Below are 23,362 nucleotides of genomic sequence, written 5' to 3'. Positions count from 1 at the left end.
TCTTCCATTTTTAACATAGACATTTTGTAATTTAACATGATCAAATAAATAACAACAATTTAAGTGATTATTTTTTGATTAGTTTGGAAAACAGCGAAAATAAAGTAAGTCATATCAAACTAGGTAGAATTATAAGAATTAGTAATACATTGTTCAAAATTTCCTTTTCCATGTAATCCAGCAAATACAGTTGTTTGCAGTTCAAAGAAAGAAATTGGAATTTAATCATTTCTTTTCTTCTTCTTCTTCATTGCTATCATATACATAAACATAAATTGAAATAGTTTCTTTTTTTTTTTTAAATTTTGGAACATCTGTGAACTGAACATGAAAATGAAATACTCTTATTCTAATCCAATATTTTTATTTTTACTATCTCTTTCTGCATCACGATCTATGGGATATAATGCAGAATTTATAGCCAACAGAAAACATTTCTGGTCTGTGTTTTATGTTAACTGCAGGTTTTTATCTTTTATTTTTTTGTATGTCCATGTAAAACCAAAAATTTGATAGTGTTTATTAACACATAATACTAAACATTCTACATAAAACAAAGACAATCAGATTTTTTCCTTTGCATCTCTTCCATTCCATTAATAGTTTATTTGTTAATTTTTGGGAATAACCTTCAATTTGATTAGTTGTTTTCGCCGGCCAGAGTCTCCAAGTGGTTCTAGGCACTACAGTCTGGAACTGCACGACTGCAACGGTCGTAGGTTCGAATACTGCCTCGGGCATGTATGTGTGTGATGTCCTTAGGTTATTTAAGTTTATGTAGTTCTAAGCTCTAGGGGACTGATGACCTCAGAAGTTAAGTCCCATAGTGCTCAGAGCCATTTGAACCATTAGTTGCTTTCAAATTAATTTCTTCTATTTCATCTTGTCTTTTAAAATTACAATAAAATTTCATGTTTCCTTTAATCAATCTTCTTTGTATAAAAGTTCTCTTTTATGTAGTAATTATTTCTTTTTTAATTTGATTAAAAATTCCTATGTTTCAACAATATCATCATTATTGTTAATTTGTTTAGGTTATTTGAAAAAATCTTCATCTAGAAAATTGAAGCCTGGTAAATTTTTCTGACAATTCTTTTGTTTAATTTCAACTTATTTATCCACTACAATTTCTTGAAAACATGTCTCATTATCGTTATTATTAATTTTAGCCTCAGAACTGTTGACAAGATAGATTAATTGCTTTTTATTAAGATCAGAATAATTTTTTAAATTTTTCGTTTTACAGATTTCACAAAGATCAGTTAATAATTTTTTACTCAAATCATTATCATTATTATTTTACCTTCAGATTTTTTCGTAATATCGATTGTTTTTCACCAAGGTTAGAATATTTTTTTGTTTTAAAGATTTGATGAGGTCCTTTTAAAGATTTTTTATTCAATTCATTATCGTTATCATTGTTATTAATACTGTCAACAGATTTAAAATATTATCAAGTTTTATTCATTGAGATTGGAATAATTTTTCTCGTTGTCTATTTCTTAAGTTCTTTTATATTTTTATGTTGTAGCTCTCTCTTCTTCATTTCTTCCTTATCGAAGTAATCAATAAATTCTATCAGGTCTTGTCTAACTACATTTTGTGTACAATAATTTTCTTTATTTCTATAATTTAATCCATCTTTCCTTCACTATAATATTCTAACTTTTCAAATAGCTCAGCTTTGTTGTTCGTTTTGTTTTGGTTGGATTTATATACAATGAAATTGGAGTTTTCGTTATTAAAACTTTTACAGTTAAAATGAACGTTTGAGATTTTCTAATTTAAATTTCAATCAATGGTATACAAAGCTGAGATTTGATGGCTATTATTTATAAAGAATAAAATTTATTAAATTTGTAAAATTTAAATGAGAAAATGAGAATTTGGCTTTTTTGTACAGACAAATAACGTTTGGTGGCTCTTATTTATAAAGAATGACATTTATTAAATTTGTAAATTTTAAATGAGAAAATGAGAATTTTGTTTTATCAGTACAGGCAAAGAAGATGTTGTTGGGGAATACTGTGAAATTAAACTCTTGGTTAGCATCCTGGAATTTTTTAATCCAATATGCTCTTTGCGCCAGAACTCTCATAAATATGAGTCCTGATTCCTCTTATCTTATCATCCTAATCCTCGTTCACTTAAGGTGGCCACTGTAACTCCCTCTGAAATCGAAGTATGGCCGTATGCACGGTCTGGCAAGACGGTAGGATACGGAAGTGTATGGAGGAACTGCCATCATTCTTCGAAAGACAGTAAGTGCTAGTGGTCTAGTGGTAAATGTCGCACAATGTAGATATAATGTTCTGCGTTTGAGACTCCTTGATGTCTTATTCTTTTAAACTGTATTTCTGCATTCTGACAAAATCATGTCTCATTGAATACCAGAGTTAATTCGCTTCACTGTCTAATACACAAGTAATAGCAAAAACTTGCAATTCTACCAAACAGCTCATGGCTGCGTCAAGATGAGGACAGATCTTGTTCAAGAGTCTGCTCGACCTACACTGGCCTCCAGCTACCTGCCAGATTGCGCCATCCAAGCAAGTGAATGTGGTGCTGCAGTGTGGGTGTATTATCAACTGTCATTTTCTTATTTGCAGTTCTAGTATTTATCTTGCAGTTACACTTAGGTCTTTTGCATGTTTGAAAGTTATGAATGTTGTTCAAGAGCTGTGAATTAGTCACATTTGGAAAAAGGTCGAACTTCTGAGACATATTATTCACTATGGCTTTAATAGAGGGGTGAAGGCAATAGAGCCGGCTCGAAACATACATAATGTGTGTGGGGTTAGTGCTTTTGATGAAGCACGTCAGAAAAGGATTTTCTTTTTTCATGAGAGATCGTTGTGATATGAATGATTATCCACCTTCAGAAGGTGTGGATAACAGACATAAGTGATGAACTATGACCATTTAAACATTGTGCGGCATTTGCATTTAATTGGCATGGATCAGAAGTCAGAAGTAGGAGTACAGCATGCTCTAATTCATAGAAACAACGCCAAAGGGATGACTGTTGCTGCATTTCTGCTTGAACATCATCAGTCCGCTCATTCAGAATTGCTAAACAATATTGTTACTAGTGATGAGTTATGATGCCTGTATGTTGACTTCTTAAGAGGAAATTAATGGCTGGGTCCTAACTACAGATATAATTGAGGAAAGTGCAGTCTGTATTGGTGGCTCAAAAACAATGTGGTGCAATACAAACTCGTATCCAAGTGCATCTAGTATTTGTTGCCAACAACTAAGATATCTTTCTGTAGCAGTGTAACGGAAACAGCTGACAAAACTGCATCACATGTTGGTTTTATGAGATAATGCTCTCTGATGTTTCTCAAAATAAACTATACAGGAGTTTGTTTTGAAAATCATTCCTCAAGCGCTTATCCTTGTGATCTTAAACCCTCAAATGTTTACTTTTCTTGCCCTTTACCGAAAACCCAACAAGAAAAAACTTTCCTAGATGAAAGTGCACTTCAAACATGGTTTGACAAAATCTTTAACTGAAATTGAGTACAATTCTACAGGTGTGGAATCGGAAAACTACCTGGGCGAAAGTGCACACACTGCTGCAGAAATAAAATTCATTCCGGATACCTCAGCATTGTCACACTGTTTTAGGTAATGTGAGAGAATAGTCTGTTGATGGTTGATTTCTCTCTAATGTAAAATAAAGGAAGAGTCTATTTGATTATGCACTATAATAATACAAATGAAATACTGCTTACCACGAAAACCGTTCACTTCAAGTCTATTGTAATGAAAAACAAGTTATCTGTAACATGAATGAGCCTATATTGGCATGAACTAGCATGATATAATTCAGAATGGACTTCGACATGGGTTATGTTTACTTGCTATCTTGTTCCACTCTGAAGTAGTATGAAAATGTGGCAGTTCATAATCAAAATAAGTAAGATTTCATCATTGATTCTCAATCTGGCAGCTTGAAGGTCACAAAACTAATAAAAATCTGGATTCCACCAAGATTGGAAATACAAGCCGAAGCAGCTTTAATTTCCTGAGTGACGACATTACCTCAGAGGTACAGCACTCGGCTCTCCCTTGTTGACACAGTTTGGTGACTATGACAGCTAAATTGCAATGTAAATATGAGACAAGTTGCAATTCCCATGGGGAACGGCTTTCCTAGTCTCAAAACCATAAACTGATGAATTTATCTTACTTCTTATGTGCAAACAACTCAGGTTATTCAATGAAAATGATATGAATATATCTAATGAATTTAGCATGATGATTCCATGCCATCCACGAAGGAAGACATCATTCATAGAGTTAGAAAACATATCCTGTGTTGTTTCCTATATTCAGTTATATTACCAGCAGGAGGAATACCTGCTGATGTGTTCCTAGAGTCAGTTTCTAAGTGACTAGATATTCTCTCTCATAGACGTAGCTGCTGAGTGTCGGAATACCAGAAGTATATGTCAGTGAGTCTTATTCAGATTTCTGTAACTAGTTTTAGGGACTAGAGTGTAGTTACTTATAATGGTGAGAAGCACTAACTGCAAACTAACCATCATACATCAATAATTATTGCAAATATTTGTCTTTTTCTGTGTTAAGCATACTGAAAACTAAACTACTATCAACATTATTAGGAGACAACACTTCAGAATTAACGCAGTTACCAGGCTCAGTGCCTGCTTGGCGGTAATGAGACAAGATGTGAATCGTTCTGTGCTAGAGTAAGTGAAGCACCATTAACATAACTGAAACCAGGTGGGCAGCGTAACACAGCCACAGTCATTGGACACATATAACACTCTGATCATACAGTTGTTACTTCCATCTACACACAATGGTTACAAAATAATTGCCACTGATGCTTTTCCACAAAAAGCGAAAAGTGCTCTACGAGTGAGAATTTCTATTTGCAATATGCCTAAGTCTGAGATCCCAAATAATAAGAGGTTGCCAAAATGGAGTGAAGAGCAGAGCCTGTATGTATTTTCCCGAGTTCTTGCAATTTGATATTAATTAATTTCTGATTGTTGCACTGTAACCAGTCCTTTCAGCTATTGGAATATTCATATGGCTATTATCAAAGTTAATTGCTTTAACACTCAAATATCGTACGTAATATAACACTTTTGATTTAATTCGATTCTGAACGCGAAGTTAATTTGACTCTCAGTTCACCACCTGATGACTTACAGAATGATGTCTGAACTGTTCTGACAGTTGTGTTGTCTGTCATCTGGATTCTGGAAAGAGCTGGGGCATCTGGCGTCAGTGCTGAATGCAGATGTGCACGAAGATCGCCACTGCCGTAAGCGCTACACTCCTCTGCTGTATGTTCCCTATACAATAATGGGTAAACTAACATAAGACTCTTTCTGCTGAAAGACCAGATGTCCACAGGTCCTTAAATAAGAATCAGCGAGCAGTAGTAATGCGTGAAAGAGACTGCCTGTTGGATGAAAGAATGGAGAACTCCCTGGCTTTTGCAATGTTTCTGATTGGGGCTACAGTAAGAATCTCATGTAATATTATGAGCCAGAACCCAGAAATACACTCCTGGAAATGGAAAAAAGAACACATTGACACCGGTGTGTCAGACCCACCATACTTGCACCGGACACTGCGAGAGGGCTGTACAAGCAATGATCACACGCACGGCACAGCGGACACACCAGGAACCGCGGTGTTGGCCGTCGAATGGCGCTAGCTGCGCAGCATTTGTGCACCGCCGCCGTCAGTGTCAGCCAGTTTGCCGTGGCATACGGAGCTCCATCGCAGTCTTTAACACTGGTAGCATGCCGCGACAGCGTGGACGTGAACCGTATGTGCAGTTGACGGACTTTGAGCGAGGGCGTATAGTGGGCATGCGGGAGGCCGGGTGGACGTACCGCCGAATTGCTCAACACGTGGGGCGTGAGGTCTCCACAGTACATCGATGTTGTCGCCAGTGGTCGGCGGAAGGTGCACGTGCCCGTCGACCTGGGACCGGACCGCAGCGACGCACGGATGCACGCCAAGACCGTAGGATCCTACGTAGTGCCGTAGGGGACCGCACCGCCACATCCCAGCAAATTAGGGACACTGTTGCTCCTGGGGTATCGGCGAGGACCATTCGCAACCGTCTCCATGAAGCTGGGCTACGGTCCCGCACACCGTTAGGCCGTCTTCCGCTCACGCCCCAACATCGTGCAGCCCGCCTCCAGTGGTTTCGCGACAGGCGTGAATGGAGGGACGAATGGAGACGTGTCGTCTTCAGCGATGAGAGTCGCTTCTGCCTTGGTGCCAATGATGGTCGTATGCGTGTTTGGCGCCGTGCAGGTGAGCGCCACAATCAGGACTGCATACGACCGAGGCACACAGGGCCAACACCCGGCATCATGGTGTGGGGAGCGATCTCCTACACTGGCCGTACACCACTGGTGATCGTCGAGGGGACACTGAATAGTGCACGGTACATCCAAACCGTCATCGAACCCATCGTTCTACCATTCCTAGACCGGCAAGGGAACTTGCTGTTCCAACAGGACAATGCACGTCCGCATGTATCCCGTGCCACCCAACGTGCTCTAGAAGGTGTAAGTCAACTACCCTGGCCAGCAAGATCTCCGGATCTGTCCCCCATTGAGCATGTTTGGGACTGGATGAAGCGTCGTCTCACGCGGTCTGCACGTCCAGCACGAACGCTGGTCCAACTGAGGCGCCAGGTGGAAATGGCATGGCAAGCCGTTCCACAGGACTACATCCAGCATCTCTACGATCGTCTCCATGGGAGAATAGCAGCCTGCATTGCTGCGAAAGGTGGATATACACTGTACTAGTGCCGACATTGTGCATGCTCTGTTGCCTGTGTCTATGTGCCTGTGGTTCTGTCAGTGTGATCATGTGATGTATCTGACCCCAGGAATGTGTCAATAAAGTTTCCCCTTCCTGGGACAATGAATTCACGGTGTTCTTATTTCAATTTCCAGGAGTGTATGTATTTTCTCAGTTGATACTAAAACATTAAAACTAAAACAAGTGCTATGAGGTAAGAGGAGGTAATGAATTATATACCACTGAGAAAAAATTATTTACTGGTGTAGTAATACCATTTGCAAATGAGCCCCTCTATTCTTTTTTGTGTGATGTATAAATTTTGATACACGCAACTATAGTTTTCTTTGCGATCAAAAGTGAGTGGACAGTCTGTCGCTGTTTAATATTCTGAAGACTAATGTCACAATGCGGGTTCTACTTCCTCCATCGAATCTGTCAATAGAGTTTCATGGTATCTACTCGACTAACATGCAGATTGTATTTCCTGCAGACTGCGTTCAGAGGCAAGGTGACACGTTTTTGTTTATATCGTAGCTTATGCTGCAGTGTCAGTCGGCCAGGCAATATAAAGAAATTGGGCAGTGCTTATTGTTGCACTTGTCGTAAATCACGGCCTCCAGAATGTACTTGTCTATGCTAAATACTAAAACTAAACTCCGCCCAAACAGGACATGAAGGCTAAATGCACTGGTATCCAAGATTAAACTGTATTTACCTGTCCTGTGTCTAATTCATGGTATAGTCAAACAAACTGTCAACCAGATGTCCATACAACCGTGTCCTGCACGAAAGATGATATTTCGGTCAACGGACAACCACGCCAACGATGACGTCAGGGCACCTATGAAACGTGGTAGTGTTTGCCGCTTAGCCCCACATCCGTAATCGCTGTGTACACAGTCACAGATGGTGTAATATGGCACACAGAAGATGCTTACCACACACACTGCGGTGGACGTCCAGAGAAAGAAAGAAACCAGGACAGCTGCTAACTGATGTGGTATGAGGGCTTAGGGTGAATCGTTGTTGTTTCTTGGATGTGGCGACAGTGTACAGACACCGAAACTGTACCCCAAAGACCAGGGCAGGGCCAACTACATTTGACTTCAGAAGAGCGGACCGCTACTTGGCTGTAAGGGCATGACAGTACCGCCTTAGTACTGCATGGCAACTGGCATGTGAGCCCGCAGCATCCACTGGACACATTGTATCAATGCAAACTGTCTGCAGAAGGCTTCAGCAGAGTGGCATTTGTTGTCGGAGACCTGCTGTATGTCTACCTCTGATGCATGTTTACAGAAGGGAACATACAGAGTCATCATCTTGCCACTTGGTCGGTCAAACAGTGGGCCAATTTAGTCTGGAGAGATCACTCGACGAATTTGCATCTGGCGGGAATATGGAACACAATTTTGGGACCCAAACATTGTGGAAAGAGACCGATATCGAGAAGGTTCCCTAATGGTGTGGGCAGGGATTACGTTGGCCACTTGAACACCTCTTCATGAAATTGTATGGGTGAATTGGCAAGGTGTAACAGGTGGCAGGTATCGTGAAAGGATCCTCATTTGCATTTATTGTAACGTGCTGGGGCCCAGACTTTGTACTGATGGATTATAATGCTCAACCACATAGACCACAGGCGACTGATGTTTTCTTGGAAATAGAAGCTACTGTACGTATGGCGTGGCCTGTCGCTCTTGCCATTTGAATCCCATACAGTGTGTCTGGCGTGCTCTAGGGAGATGGCTTGCACCACATCAGCATTCAACAACCAATTTCCAAGACTGCGAACAGCTCTGCAGGAAGAATGGGTGTTATTGCCTCAACATGAGATTGATGATATCATTCACAGCATGTGACATTATTGTCACTTCTGGACTGCTGCCAGAGGTGGTCACACCCTATACTGAGCACCTCAGTATTGTCACACTGTTTTAGGTAATGTGAGAGAATAGTCTGTTGATGGTTGATTTCTCTCTAATGTAAAATAAAGGAAGAGTCTATTTGATTATGCACTATAGTAATACAAATGAAACACTGCTTACCATGAAAACCGTTCACTTGAAGTCTATTGTAATGAAAAACAAGTTATCTGTAACATGAATGAGCCTATATTGGCATGAATTAGCATGATATAATTCAGAATGGACTTCGACATGGGTTATGTTTACTTGCTATCTTGTTCCACTCTGAAGTAGTATGAAAATGTGGCAGTTCATAATCAAAATAAGTAAGATTTCATCATTGATTCTCAATCTGGCAGCTTGAAGGTCACAAAACTAATAAAAATCTGGCTTCCACCAAGATTGGAAATACAAGCCGAAGCAGCTTTAATTTCCTGAGCGACGACATTACCTCAGAGGTACAGCACTCGGCTCTCCCTTGTTGACACAGTTTGGTGACTATGACAGCTAAATTGCAATGTAAATATGAGACAAGTTGCAATTCCCATGGGGAACGGCTTTCCTAGTCTCAAAACCATAAACTGATGAATTTATCTTACTTCTTATGTGCAAACAACTCAGGTTATTCAATGAAAATGATATGAATATATCTAATGAATTTAGCATGATGATTCCATGCCATCCACGAAGGAAGACATCATTCATAGAGTTAGAAAACATATCCTGTGTTGTTTCCTATATTCAGTTATATTACCAGCAGGAGGAATACCTGCTGATGTGTTCCTAGAGTCAGTTTCTAAGTGACTAGATATTCTCTCTCATAGACGTAGCTGCTGAGTGTCGGAATACCAGAAGTATATGTCAGTGAGTCTTATTCAGATTTCTGTAACTAGTTTTAGGGACTAGAGTGTAGTTACTTATAATGGTGAGAAGCACTAACTGCAAACTAACCATCATACATCAATAATTATTGCAAATATTTGTCTTTTTCTGTGTTAAGCATACTGAAAACTAAACTACTATCAACATTATTAGGAGACAACACTTCAGAATTAACGCAGTTACCAGGCTCAGTGCCTGCTTGGCAGTAATGAGACAAGATGTGAATCGTTCTGTGCTAGAGTAAGTGAAGCACCATTAACATAACTGAAACCAGGTGGGCAGCGTAACACAGCCACAGTCATTGGACACATATAACACTCTGATCATACAGTTGTTACTTCCATCTACACACAATGGTTACAAAATAATTGCCACTGATGCTTTTCCACAAAAAGCGAAAAGTGCTCTACGAGTGAGAATTTCTATTTGCAATATGCCTAAGTCTGAGATCCCAAATAATAAGAGGTTGCCAAAATGGAGTGAAGAGCAGAGCCTGTATGTATTTTCCCGAGTTCTTGCAATTTGATATTAATTAATTTCTGAATGTTGCACTCTAACCAGTCCTTTCAGCTATTGGAATATTCATATGGCTATTATCAAAGTTAATTGCTTTAACACTCAAATATCGTACGTAATACAACACTTTTGATTTAATTCGATTCTGAACGTGAAGTTAATTTGACTCTCAGTTCACCACCTGACGACTTACAGAATGATGTCTGAACTGTTCTGACAGTTGTGTTGTCTGTCATCTGGATTCTGGAAAGAGCTGGGGCATCTGGCGTCAGTGCTGAATGCAGATGTGCATGAAGATCGCCACTTCCGTAAGCGCTACACTCCTCTGCTGTATGTTCCCTATACAATAATGGGTAAACTAACATAAGACTCTTTCTGCTGAAAGACCAGATGTCCACAGGTCCTTAAATAAGAATCAGCGAGCAGTAGTAATGCGTGAAAGAGACTGCCTGTTGGATGAAAGAATGGAGAACTCCCTGGCTTTTGCAATGTTTCTGATTGGGGCTACAGTAAGAATCTCATGTAATATTATGAGCCAGAACCCAGAAATATGTATTTTCTCAGTTGATACTAAAACATTAAAACTAAAACAAGTGCTATGAGGTAAGAGGAGGTAATGAATTATATACCACTGAGAAAAAATTATTTACTGGTGTAGTAATACCATTAGCAAATAAGCCCCTCTATTCTTTTTTGTGTGATGTATAAATTTTGATACACGCAACTATAGTTTTCTTTGCAATCAAAAGTGAGTGGACAGTCTGTCGCTGTTTAATATTCTGAAGACTAATGTCACAATGCTGGTTCTACTTCCTCCATCGAATCTGTCAATAGAGTTTCATGGTATCTACTCGACTAACATGCAGATTGTATTTCCTGCAGACTGCGTTCAGAGGCAAGGTGACACGTTTTTGTTTATATCGTAGCTTATGCTGCAGTGTCAGTCGGCCAGGCAATATAAAGAAATTGGGCAGTGCTTATTGCTGCACTTGTCGTAAATCACGGCCTCCAGAATGTACTTGTCTATGCTAAATACTAAAACTAAACTTCGCCCAAACAGGACATGAAGGCTAAATGCACTGGTATCCAAGATTAAACTGTATTTACCTGTCCTGTGTCTAATTCATGGTATCGTCAAACAAACTGTCAACCAGATGTCCATACAACCGTGTCCTGCACGAAAGATGATATTTCGGTCAACGGACAACCACGCCAACGATGACGTCAGGGCACCTATGAAACGTGGTAGTGTTTGCCGCTTAGCCCCACATCCGTAATCGCTGTGTACACAGTCACAGATGGTGTAATATGGCACACAGAAGATGCTTACCACACACACTGCGGTGGACGGCCAGAGAAAGAAAGAAACCAGGACAGCTGCTAACTGATGTGGTATGAGGGCTTAGGGTGAATCGTTGTTGTTTCTTGGATGTGGCGACAGTGTACAGACACCGAAACTGTACCCCAAAGACCAGGGCAGGGCCAACTACATTTGACTTCAGAAGAGCGGACCGCTACTTGGCTGTAAGGGCATGACAGTACCACCTTAGTACTGCATGGCAACTGGCATGTGAGCCCGCAGCATCCACTGGACACATTGTATCAATGCAAACTGTCTGCAGAAGGCTTCAGCAGTGTGGCATTTGTTGTCGGAGACCTGCTGTATGTCTACCTCTGATGCATGTTTACAGAAGGGAACATACAGAGTCATCATCTTGCCACCTGGTCGGTCAAACAGTGGGCCAATTTAGTCTGGAGAGATCACTCGACGAATTTGCATCTGGCGGGAATATGGAACACAATTTTGGGACCCAAACATTGTGGAAAGAGACCGATATCGAGAAGGTTCCCTAATGGTGTGGGCAGGGATTACGTTGGCCACTTGAACACCTCTTCATGAAATTGTATGGGTGAATTGGCAAGGTGTAACAGGTGGCAGGTATCGTGAAAGGATCCTCATTTGCATTTATTGTAACGTGCTGGGGCCCAGACTTTGTACTGATGGATTATAATCCTCAACCACATAGACCACAGGCGACTGATGTTTTCTTGGAAATAGAAGCTACTGTACGTATGGCGTGGCCTGTCGCTCTTGCCATTTGAATCCCATACAGTGTGTCTGGCGTGCTCTAGGGAGATGGCTTGCACCACATCAGCATTCAACAACCAATTTCCAAGACTGCGAACAGCTCTGCAGGAAGAATGGGCGTTATTGCCTCAACATGAGATTGATGATATCATTCACAGCATGTGACATTATTGTCACTTCTGGACTGCTGCCAGAGGTGGTCACACCCTATACTGAGCACATTAAGCACTTGTAGGTATGTGTAAGCAAATCCGTTAAGTTGGAAAAAATTAAGAACATTCCTGTCAACTGTTATGCACGTTGCAGTTGTTTATGTTCCGTACTCTTTACATTGTTTCTACTTTACTATCACCTGTTCATACTGTTTTATGGCAAAATAAACGCAACCTTGGAAAATTTCTGTTTCTTGCTTTAATTTTGGACACCATGGTATATTTTGGATAATACACACTCCTAGTATTTAGTTAACATAACAAGTGGGACACATTTTGAGTAAAAATTTATTTTGCAACTTCCCATTGCATTAAAATATTTCAGTGATATTTAATGCTATTTTTATTGCCGCTTGTGTTTTAAATCTTAATGGTATATATTCATAGAATGAACAAAAGAACAAAAACACACACACGTCATTGTGTCCAGTGTGAAGGTGACCAATGTCTGTCCGACAACATATGCAGCAATCCATTCTTTAGTAGCCATCAACTGGGTGTGATTTCTCAGTTTCCTGGCAGACCTGTGAGGAGGAGACCGAAAGATAACATACATTGATTCTGACAAGCTGCTTATCAGACTGTTGACTACTTTGATTTTGCTGAAGAGTTTGCTTCTGATAACCAGCCCATCCATCATTACTATGTAGGAATTAGCAAAGGCACCATTGCACTGACTCCACTGAGTGAGGGACAGTTTATCTCCTGGCACAAGTTTTCTATATTAGTCTGAATATCACTTGTTTTTGTAGGTCCACATGGCAATGACGTTTATGCCTTTTTTCCTTTCATCTTCTTCCGAGTATCTGCAAATTACAATTAATCTCAGTCTCGTCAAATATCTCCTTCCATTAATCCGGGTTCCTTGCTTGCATTTTTTAATACATGTAGCCCATCTTCAAAAGGTCTTCTACGACTCTGTCCTCCCATCTAGTTTTCGGTCTACCATGCCCTCTCTTTTTTTAAATTTTAGTTTTAGCATGCAAAAACAACTGACATCATATGCACCCATGTCATAATCTTAGAACGCTAAAATGAAAAAGAAGTTAAAAGAAACTACACATCCAAATAGATGGAAGGGAACAGAGCTAAGAACAAGGACATACTCTTGAAGAAGGTTCCACAAAATATACTGTAGAGACAACAGAGGTCCATAACTAAACACAAAATGTCCTTTGCCACATTGCTATACCAGATAAAAAGTCTAACAAGGTCAACAGCCTGCACACAGTTCGCTAAAATGGCCAGTAACTCTGACAGCAAACATACACTAGAACGTAAGTGGTTAGAAAAAGGGCATTTGGTCAGGAAATGGCGAACTATCAACAGCTGACAACAATGAGCATAAAGTGGCGTGGGTTCACAACCTAACAAATTGTGATGGCTAAAACAAGTGCCCAATACAAAAGATAATTAAAATGATCTCCTCACAGCAGGAGGCCAAGAGGTGGTTTAATGCCTCTTTGTCCACCTGGCTTTCCTTGTAAAACCATTTTTGGTGTTTCCGTATCGTTCAGCTGTGCCACATGTCCAGCGCACCTCAGCCTAGATGACTTCACAATTCTCCTAACAGACTGATCTTTGTAATAGTATACGACTCACTGTTATATCTCCTCCTCCATCTTCCCCTTTCATAAGTTGTGCCGTTGATTCTCCTAGTACCCTTCACTTGAATGCATCCAGTGATTCATCATCCTTTCCTATTAGAGCCCAAGTTTCAGAGGCATATGTAAGCACTAGTCTGATCAGCATTTTGTAAGTCATTAGTTTTATGGTCCTAGTCAGGAACCTTGAAGATAGAAGTTTTATTAAGGTGAAATAAGCAGTGATCGCTGCAATTAGTCTCTGCTTTATTTCATGGGAGCTATCATTTACGCTCTTTACAAATGAACCCAGGTAACTGAAATTATCAGCTCTTTCAAAGCTATAGCTACCCATCGTTATTTCAGCTGGCGTCTTCTCCTTAAGCACTTTAGCCCTTTTTTTCTGCTAGCCGGTGACTGTCTCTTCAGTTGTCATTAGAGTTCTTAATACTAAGTCGATGTCATCGGCATAGGCCAGTATCTGCGCAGATTTATGAAAATCTGTTTCCCTATTCAAGATATTTGCTTCTCTCATCACCAGCAAGGTGGCATTAAATGGCAGGCATGCCAGCTCATTACCTTGCTGTACTCCACTTTTAATTTCCAAAGTGTTGGACAACATTTCTCCAAGTTTTATGCTACCTTATGTTCCTCTCATTGTTATTCTTATTACCCTCAATTTTTTTGGCATAAGCAATTCACCTAGATCTCCGTATAGTTGCTCTCTGTGTATACTATCTTATGCCACTTTAAAATCAATAAAAAGATTGTATGTCCTCACCCGATATTCCTTCTTTTTCAGATTTTGTCTTAGGGTAAACATCTGGTCGATAGTTGACTTACTGGGGATAAATCCACATTAGCCCCATTTTCCTCTGTATTATTGGAAGGAGTTGGTCATACAGTATGTTAGAGGAGATTTTATATCCCAGATTAAGACGTGTGATCCCTTTATAGTCACCGCAATCCATCTGGTCACCTTTCTTAAACATAGGGCATATAATTCCCTCTTTCCATGTTGAGGCATTCCCTCCTCTTAGATAAACAGGTTCCAGGATGTTCCTTTCCAATTCAAAGTCTCCTCTCCTGCAAAGTTCTGGTGGAATGCTGTCCATTCCTGCTGCCTTCTTGCTGTTGAATTTTCTCCTTGGACTTAACACCTCTTCTAAGTTAGGTGAGTCCACACTGTTACCTGAGCTCCTCTTTCTCCTTCCTTAGTACAACTGTTCTTGGACAAAGAAGTTTATCAAAGCAGCAATGCCACCTCTCTCATGTCTCCTTTTCTTCACTTATAATTTCACCCTTCTCGTCTTTTATTAAACTTGTCCTGCCCCTTATTCACCTCTCTGTAAGATTGCCTACCCTCATTTGCACTTCTCAAAGCTCAATTTCTTCAATATTTCTCTTCATCCTCTCAGTTTTTTTTCTTTAATTTGATGGGGCCTTTGTTCAGTTCTCTGTTTTTCTTTATATTCTTCCATTATCCTCTTGGTACAATGTGGTTCTAATGTCCTTCTGTATGCTTCTTTTCTTTTCATTTGTTACTCTCATACTTGATATCGAATCACAAGGGTCTTGTTTGCCTCAAACTGTTTTCAAGTATCTCACCTGCTGCTATCTGCACTGTCTTCATCTTTTCCCATTGATCTTCAATGTTGTCACATTTTCCAGTGTTTTCAAGGGCCTGAATTATTCCCTTGATTCCTCTGATTCTAAAGCTGTGATGTATTTCTGTGTCCTCAGCCAGGTTCCTTTCACTGTGTTAGATATTCTTGCCCTCACCTACACCCAGACTAGGAAGTAATCTGTGTCTATACTTGGACCTCTTAAACTCCCTATATCCGGTAGGTCTGACTTGGGCCTTGCATCAATTAGTACATGGTAAACCCGATTTACTATATTTCCATCTGGTGCTGTCCATGTTCCCTTATGTATTTTCTTGTGTGGGGACAACTTGGAGCCTACCACCATATTTCTAGATGTTGAAAATAGTATAAACTTTGTCCTGTTGTCATTACTTACGGCATGTTTGCTATAGATACTGATTGTTGGTCTACAGATCTGTTTTCCCACCTGGGCATTTAGGTCTCTGGCTAGTTCACCTCTGCCCACATATTCTCTATCAGGTTGAGATCCGGAAATCATGGAATGAATGTCATTAGCTTTATGCTGTCATGGTCCTGAAACCAATCTGGGAAAGCTTTGCTTTGATGGATGGGGCTGTAAATAAATTGTTGTCTATATATTACATCTACTTATATTTAAAAAATGTGTTTGTAACTGGCACACTGTATTAGTATTTTCTATAGCATTTAAGAATTCATGTCCTATCCTAAATGAGAGATGTACACGCAGGTGACAAAAAAGTCATGGGACAGCAATGCGCACACGTGTGGATGGAGATAGTATGGTGTATGCAAGGTATAAAAGAGCAATGCGTCTGTGAAGATGTCATTTGTAGTCAGGTGGCTCTTGTGAAAAGGTTTCTGACGTGATTAACAGACCTTGAAGACTTCCAATTGTAGTTGGAGCTAGACACGCGGGAGACTCCATTTCGGAAATCATTAGGAAATTCAATATTCCGAGATCCACAGCATAAAAGTGTGTGCCAAGAATACAAAATTTCAGACATTGCCTCTCACCACAGCAACACAGTGGCGATGGCCTTCACTTAACGACCAAGAGCAGCAGGTTCACATAGTTGTTAGTGCTAACAGTCAAGCAACACTGCATGAAATCACCATGGAAATCAATGTGGGATGTACAAGAAATGTATCCATTAGAACAATGCGGTGAAATTTGGCATTAATGGGGTGTGGCAGGACACGACTGAAGTGACTGCGTTTGCTAACAGCATGACATCCCCTGCAATGACCCACCTGGGCTCGTGACCCTATCAGTTGGACCCTACACGAGTGGAAACTGATGCCTGGTCAGATGAGTCCTGTTTTCAGTTGGTAAGAGTTGATGATAGGGTTCGAATCCCCATGAAGCCATGGGCCCAAGTTGTCAACAAAGCACAGTACAAGCTAGTGTGCCTCTATAATGGTGTGGGCTGTGCTTACATGGAATAGAATGGGTCCTTGGGTCCAACTGAATCGATCACTGACTGGAAATTGTTACAGTCGCCTACTTGGAGAGTATTTGCAGTCATTCACGGATTTCATATTCCCAAATGGTGATGGAATTTTTTTGGATGATAATGCACCATGTCATTAGACCACAATTCTGCACAACTGGTTTGAAGAACATTCTGGACAGTTTGAGTGACTCATTTGGCCACATATCGAACATTTACAGGACATAATTGAGAGATCTTTTCACGTACAAAATCCTGCATTAGCAACACTTTCACAATTAATGACAGCTATACATGCAGTGTGGCTCAATATTATTGCAGGAGACTTCCAACGGCTTGTTGAGTTCATGTCACGTCAAGCTGCTGAACTACGCCAGACCAAAGGAGTTCCAACAAGATATTAAAAGATATCCCATGATTTTTGTCACCTCAGTGTAGCTTAAACAGTCCAATGAGAGAGTCGTAGCCTACTGAGAGCCACATAAAGGTCAATCGGCAGAATCAGATACAAATGATGTCATATCAAACTGAGAAATGTAAAACATTAGATAATTTTAACTTCTAAATTGCAAAATTTGAGGAATATAACATAGTAGTAGTTGTGAATTCAAAAAAGAAACATGATTACATAGGTACTATCCATCCAACACGAAAGAGGGAATTTGAAGTACCTTCTAAAAAATCTGAACATGGAATTCACATCTGTGAGGAAAAAGGCAGAGAGATCAATACAGACGTAGAAACACTGCATACTGAAGTTAATCAAGTTGAACTGTTTAACTATCTCAAAAGTAGTCCTATAGTTATAACAAATGCTTAATGCTTGTGAATAGAAGAACAGTAATAACAAAACAAACATTTATGTTTAGATACTCCCACAATTTAGCATACCAGAGAAAATACATAGCTCAAATGCAAAATCAACAGTATGCAATTTACATCTCTATGAAGCCTGACGAATACGCAGGGAACTAGTAGGACGCAACAGTAACTATGTGCAAAGGACGAGACAAAGAACAGAACACTCTAGATGAAAACAATAAAAAGGCTGAAAGCACTAGAAGGAACAAAGAAAGGAAACGGACAAAAATAAAAAAGGAAGAAGCAATTCATACAATGCACCTTTTGACATATCACCCTCCTCATCAATGTATTTCGGGACATCATCATGTGGCTAGAACCTATGAGGGCAAAACAGGAAATTACTTTCAGGACGAGATGCGCAGAACAACATGCAGCAACAACATTGAGGACATCAGGAGCATACCACATGACAGAGTGGGATGGCTGCTTCGACCAGTTGTTGCCTTTGGAAATGAATGGTTGAATATTTGAAAACTATTAAAAAAAAAAACCTTTTAATCTATTTGCTGATCTTATCTGCAGGAAATAGATGTCTGCTTGAAGATACAACAGCTCCATATTTGGCTTCATTATGTGTTCTAGAATATTAACATAGACTTCACCATTCAGGATGCCTTAGATCTCCACAGGCACCCTGCTCACTGAGCCAAGATGTAACCCCACACACCAATAGGAAAGCGTCCACTTCCCTTCCTTTCCACAAGATACTCTGGATTAAAGCTGGTAATAACAAAACTGTATGTGCTCAAGAAATCATTTGTGACAAATGCAAGATGCAACATCAGTAACTATAAAATGAGGAAACAGATTTTATAGTAAGTTTTCTGCACTACGATAATATAAAGCCAGTTTTATCTAAAACATGTGCCTTTACGACACTATACACAATCAATTTATTGATATCTCACCAGAACTGGGCCATTGGTAACAGCAGAAATTTGTAGTCAGAAAATATGACTCTGATCCAGACAAAGTAAATATGCCATTCCACAAAAGCCATGTGGTTGATCTTCATACAAACGGCCAAGCACTGCTGTCTGGCAGATCTTTGGCATAAAAGACAATTATCATACAGTCTCCTCCTTCCAGTTCATGCACTTCCAGGAAAATGAGGAATCTATCTCATTTGACAGCAACTGAGAAATAGAATGGCACTATGCAGTCAGACAGACATCATTCGTCTCTCTCACTTGAGACATGGGCTCCCCCACTGCCACTTCTCCACTTGATAAGGCCTGTATAGGCACTCCATCAATGCCTAGTCATTCTTTTCATGTATGCTGCATCACACACCATCTCCAGATGGGCAGTAATCAGCTTAAGAGTGCACTGTGTTATGACAGTACACTGCCAAGTCCCACACTGTTTCCTTTCACACATTACTACCACTAGCAGATTCTTATTTAAGTTCTTGCAGTCACTGAGTTTTTTAGCAGAACAAACCTTCCATTATTGGTATGGTGATCATGTAGAAAAGGAATTCAGGCAACAGGGAACAAAACTATTAGAATAGTTCAGACATCATTCTGTAAGTCGACAGAAGATGGAGTGAAAGTCAAATTAACTTCGCATGCAGAATCACATTAAACCAAAAATGGTGTATTACTTACAATAGTTGAGTGTTGAAGCAATTAAACTTCAATAATAGACATACGAATATTCTGATAGCTAACGGACCTGTTAGAGTGTAACAATCAGGAATTAAGATCAAACTGCTAGAACTCGACAAAATACATAAAAGGCTGTGCACCTTGCTCCATTTTGTTAACCTCCTCCTATCATTTGGGATCTGTCTTAGGTATATTGCAAATAGAAATTCTCATTCATAGGGCTACTTTCACTTTTCCTGCAATTATATTGAAACCATTGTGTGTAGATGGTAGTAACAACTGTATGATCTGAGTGTTACATGAGTCCAGTGAGGGTGGTGGTGTTATGCGTAAGATCTACTTACTTCATCCCACTATGTAAGCAAGCATACATTATACACTTATGTGCACCTAGGAACACTTGACCTGCTACATTGCCTCACCTTTCTCTCAAGAACAGGCAGGAAATGGAACCAAAAACTCCTAACATTTGTAGGGAAACACCTGTCTGTCTGTACAATATAATATAGGAAGCACATGTCTCATTAACGCCAAGTAGGCACAGAGCCTGGTAACTGTGTTAATTCAGATGTGTTGTCTTCCTCAAAATGTTGATAGTAGTTTAGTTTTCAGTATATTTAACAAGAAAAACACGAATATCTGTAATAATCATTGATGTATGATAGTTAGTTTGCTGTTGGTGCATCTCAATATTATAAGTAACAACACTCTAGTCCACAAACTCGTTGCAACAATGTGAATAAGACTCACTCACATATACTTCTGGTATTCTGACACTCAACAGCTGCATCTTTGAGAAAGAATCTCTAGTCACTTCGCAACTGACTCTAGGAACACATCAGCTGGTATTCTTACTGCTGGTAATATAACTGAATATAGGAAACAACACAGGATACATTTTCCAATTCTGTGAATGATGAGTTACTTCCTGGATGGCTGAATAACCTGATTTATTGGTACATAAGATGTGAGATAAGTTCATCAATTTATGGTTTTGAGACTAGGAAAGTCGTTCCCAATGGGAATTACAACTTGTCTCATCTTTTACATTGCAATTTAGCTGTCACAGCCACCGACACTATGTCAACAAGGGAGAGCCGAGTGCCATACATCTGAGGTAATTCGTCACCTGGGAAATGAAGGCTGCTTCGGCTTGCATTTCCAGTCTCAGTGGAAGCCAGATTGTTATTAGTTTCGTGACCTTCAGGAAGCCAGATTGAAAATCAATGATGAAATCTTACTTATTTTACTTATGAACTTCCACATTTCAGTACTACTTGAGAATGACACAAGACAACAAGTAAACATAAACAATTTTGAAGTCCATTGTAAATAACATCTTGCTAATTGGGCTGATATAGGATCATCCTCATTACAGATACCTTATGTTTTAGTACAACAGACTTATGGTGTGTGGTTGTCGTGGTAAGCAGTATTTCATTTGTATTATTACAGTGCACAACGTAATAGCATTTTCCATTAATTATCAACAGACGATTCTCTCACGTTATCTAAAACAGTCTGACAACGGTCAGTTGTCCAGAATGAAATTTTCACTCTGCAGTTGAGGGTGTACTTTCAATGCTCATGTAGTTTACCAATTCCACACATGTAGAATTGTACTCAATTTCAGTTAAAGATTTTGTCAAACCATGTTTGAAGTGCACTTTCATCTAGGAAAGTTTTTTCTTGTTGGGTTTTCGGTAAAGGGCAAGAAAAGTAAACATTTGAGGGTTTAAGATCACAAGGATAAGCGCGTGAGGAATGATTTTCAAAACAAACTCCTGTATAGTTTATTTTGAGAAACATCAGAGAGCATTATCTCATAAAACCAACATGTGATGCAGTTTTGTCAGCTGTTTCCGTTACACTGCTACAGAAAGATATCTTAGTTGTTGGCAACAAATACTAGATGCACTTGGATACGAGTTTGTATTGCACCACATTGTTTTTGAGCCACCAATACAGACTGTACTTTGCTCAATTATATCTTTAGTTAGGACTCAGCCATTAATTTCCTCTTAAGAAGTCAACATACAGGCATCATAACTCATCACTAGTAACAATATTGTTTAGCAATTCTGAATGAACAGACTGATGATGTTCAAGCAGAAATGCAGCAACGGTCATCCCTTTGGCATTGTTTCTATGAATTAGAGCATGCAGTACTCCTACTTCCGACTTCTGAACCATACCAATTAAAAGCAAATGCTGCACAATGTTTAAATGGTCATAGTTCATCACTTATGTCGGTTATTCACACTTCCTGAAGATGGATAATCATTCATGTCACAACAATCTCTCTTGAAAAAAGAAAATCCTTTTCTGATGTGCTTCCTCAAAAGCACTAACCCCACTCACATTATATAGGTTTTGAGCTGGCTCTGTTGCCTTCACCTCTCTATTAAAGCCATAGTGAATAATATGTCTCAAAAGTTGGACCTTTTTACACATGTGACTATTTCACAGCTCTTGAACAACATTCATAACTTTCAAACATGCAAAAGACCCAAGTGTAACTGCAAGATAAATACTAGAACTGCAAATAAGAAAATGACAGTTGATAATACACCCACAGTGCAACGCCACATTAGTTTGTTCGGATGGTGCATGGCATCTGGCCAGCAGCTGGAGGCCAGTGTAGGTCGAGCAGACTCTTGAGCAAGATCTGTTCTGATCTTGACGCAGCCACAAGCTCTTTGTTAGAACTGTTTGGGGAAGGCTTTGCTATTACTGGTGGATTAGACAGTGAAGTGAATTAACTTTGAGGTTCCATGAGACATGACTTTGGCAGACAGCAGAAATAAAATTTTAAGAAATAAGACATCAAGGAGTTTGAAACTCACAACTTAAAAATATATTTACATTGTGTGACATTTATCGCTAGACCACGAGCATACACAATTCTGTAATGGCTCGCTAAAGAATGACAGCACTTCTTCCATACACTTCCACGTCCTACCATGTTACCAGACTGTGCGTGTGGCCAGACTTGGAATTCTGAGGGATGGTCAGTTATATTAAGTGAATGAGTGACTCAGTATCTACAGTGGCCGGGTTTTACATCTAAGATTGTAAGAATCATTCTGCAGTCAGTTTTCAATACAAGTTCTCTAATTTTCCCAATAGTGTGTTGGTCTTCCCTCTTTGAGTTCACAAAGTACCTCAGTAATACTCACGTGCTGATCTAACCTACCGGTAACAAATGTACGAGGACATCTCTGAATTGTTTCCATGTCTTAGTCTAATCCAAGCTGGTGGTGAGCCCAAACACTTGAGTAATACCCAAGAATGGGTCGCACTAGTTTTCTATCCATGGTCTCCTTAGCAGATGAACTATACTTTCCCAAAATTCTTCCAATTAACCAAACTCGACCATTTGCCTTCCCTACTGCCATCCTTACATGCTCATTCCTTTTCATATCGCATCAGACCATTTCGTCTGTATACCTGATCGAACTGACTGTGTTAAGAAGCAAACAACTAATTTGAACATTATGGGATTGATTTTCCAACTCATCTGCATTAAATTATGTTCTCCTACATTCAGAGCAAGCAGTAAAGGAAACAAAAGAAAAATTCGGAGTAGGTATTAAAATCCATGGAGAAGAAATAAAAACTTTGAGGTTCGCCGATGACATTGTAATTCTGTCAGAGACAGCAAAGGACTTGGAAGAGCAGTTGAACGGAATGGATGGTGTCTTGAAGGGAGGATATAAGATGAACATCAACAAAAGCAAAACAAGGATAATGGAATGTAGTCGAATTAATTCGGGTGATGTTGAGGGTATTACATTAGGAAATGAG

The sequence above is a fragment of the Schistocerca cancellata genome, chromosome 1, assembly GCF_023864275.1.
Source record: "Schistocerca cancellata isolate TAMUIC-IGC-003103 chromosome 1, iqSchCanc2.1, whole genome shotgun sequence".
NCBI classification, from domain to species: domain Eukaryota; kingdom Metazoa; phylum Arthropoda; class Insecta; order Orthoptera; family Acrididae; genus Schistocerca; species Schistocerca cancellata.
Note: the sequence above shows the minus strand (reverse complement) of the source record.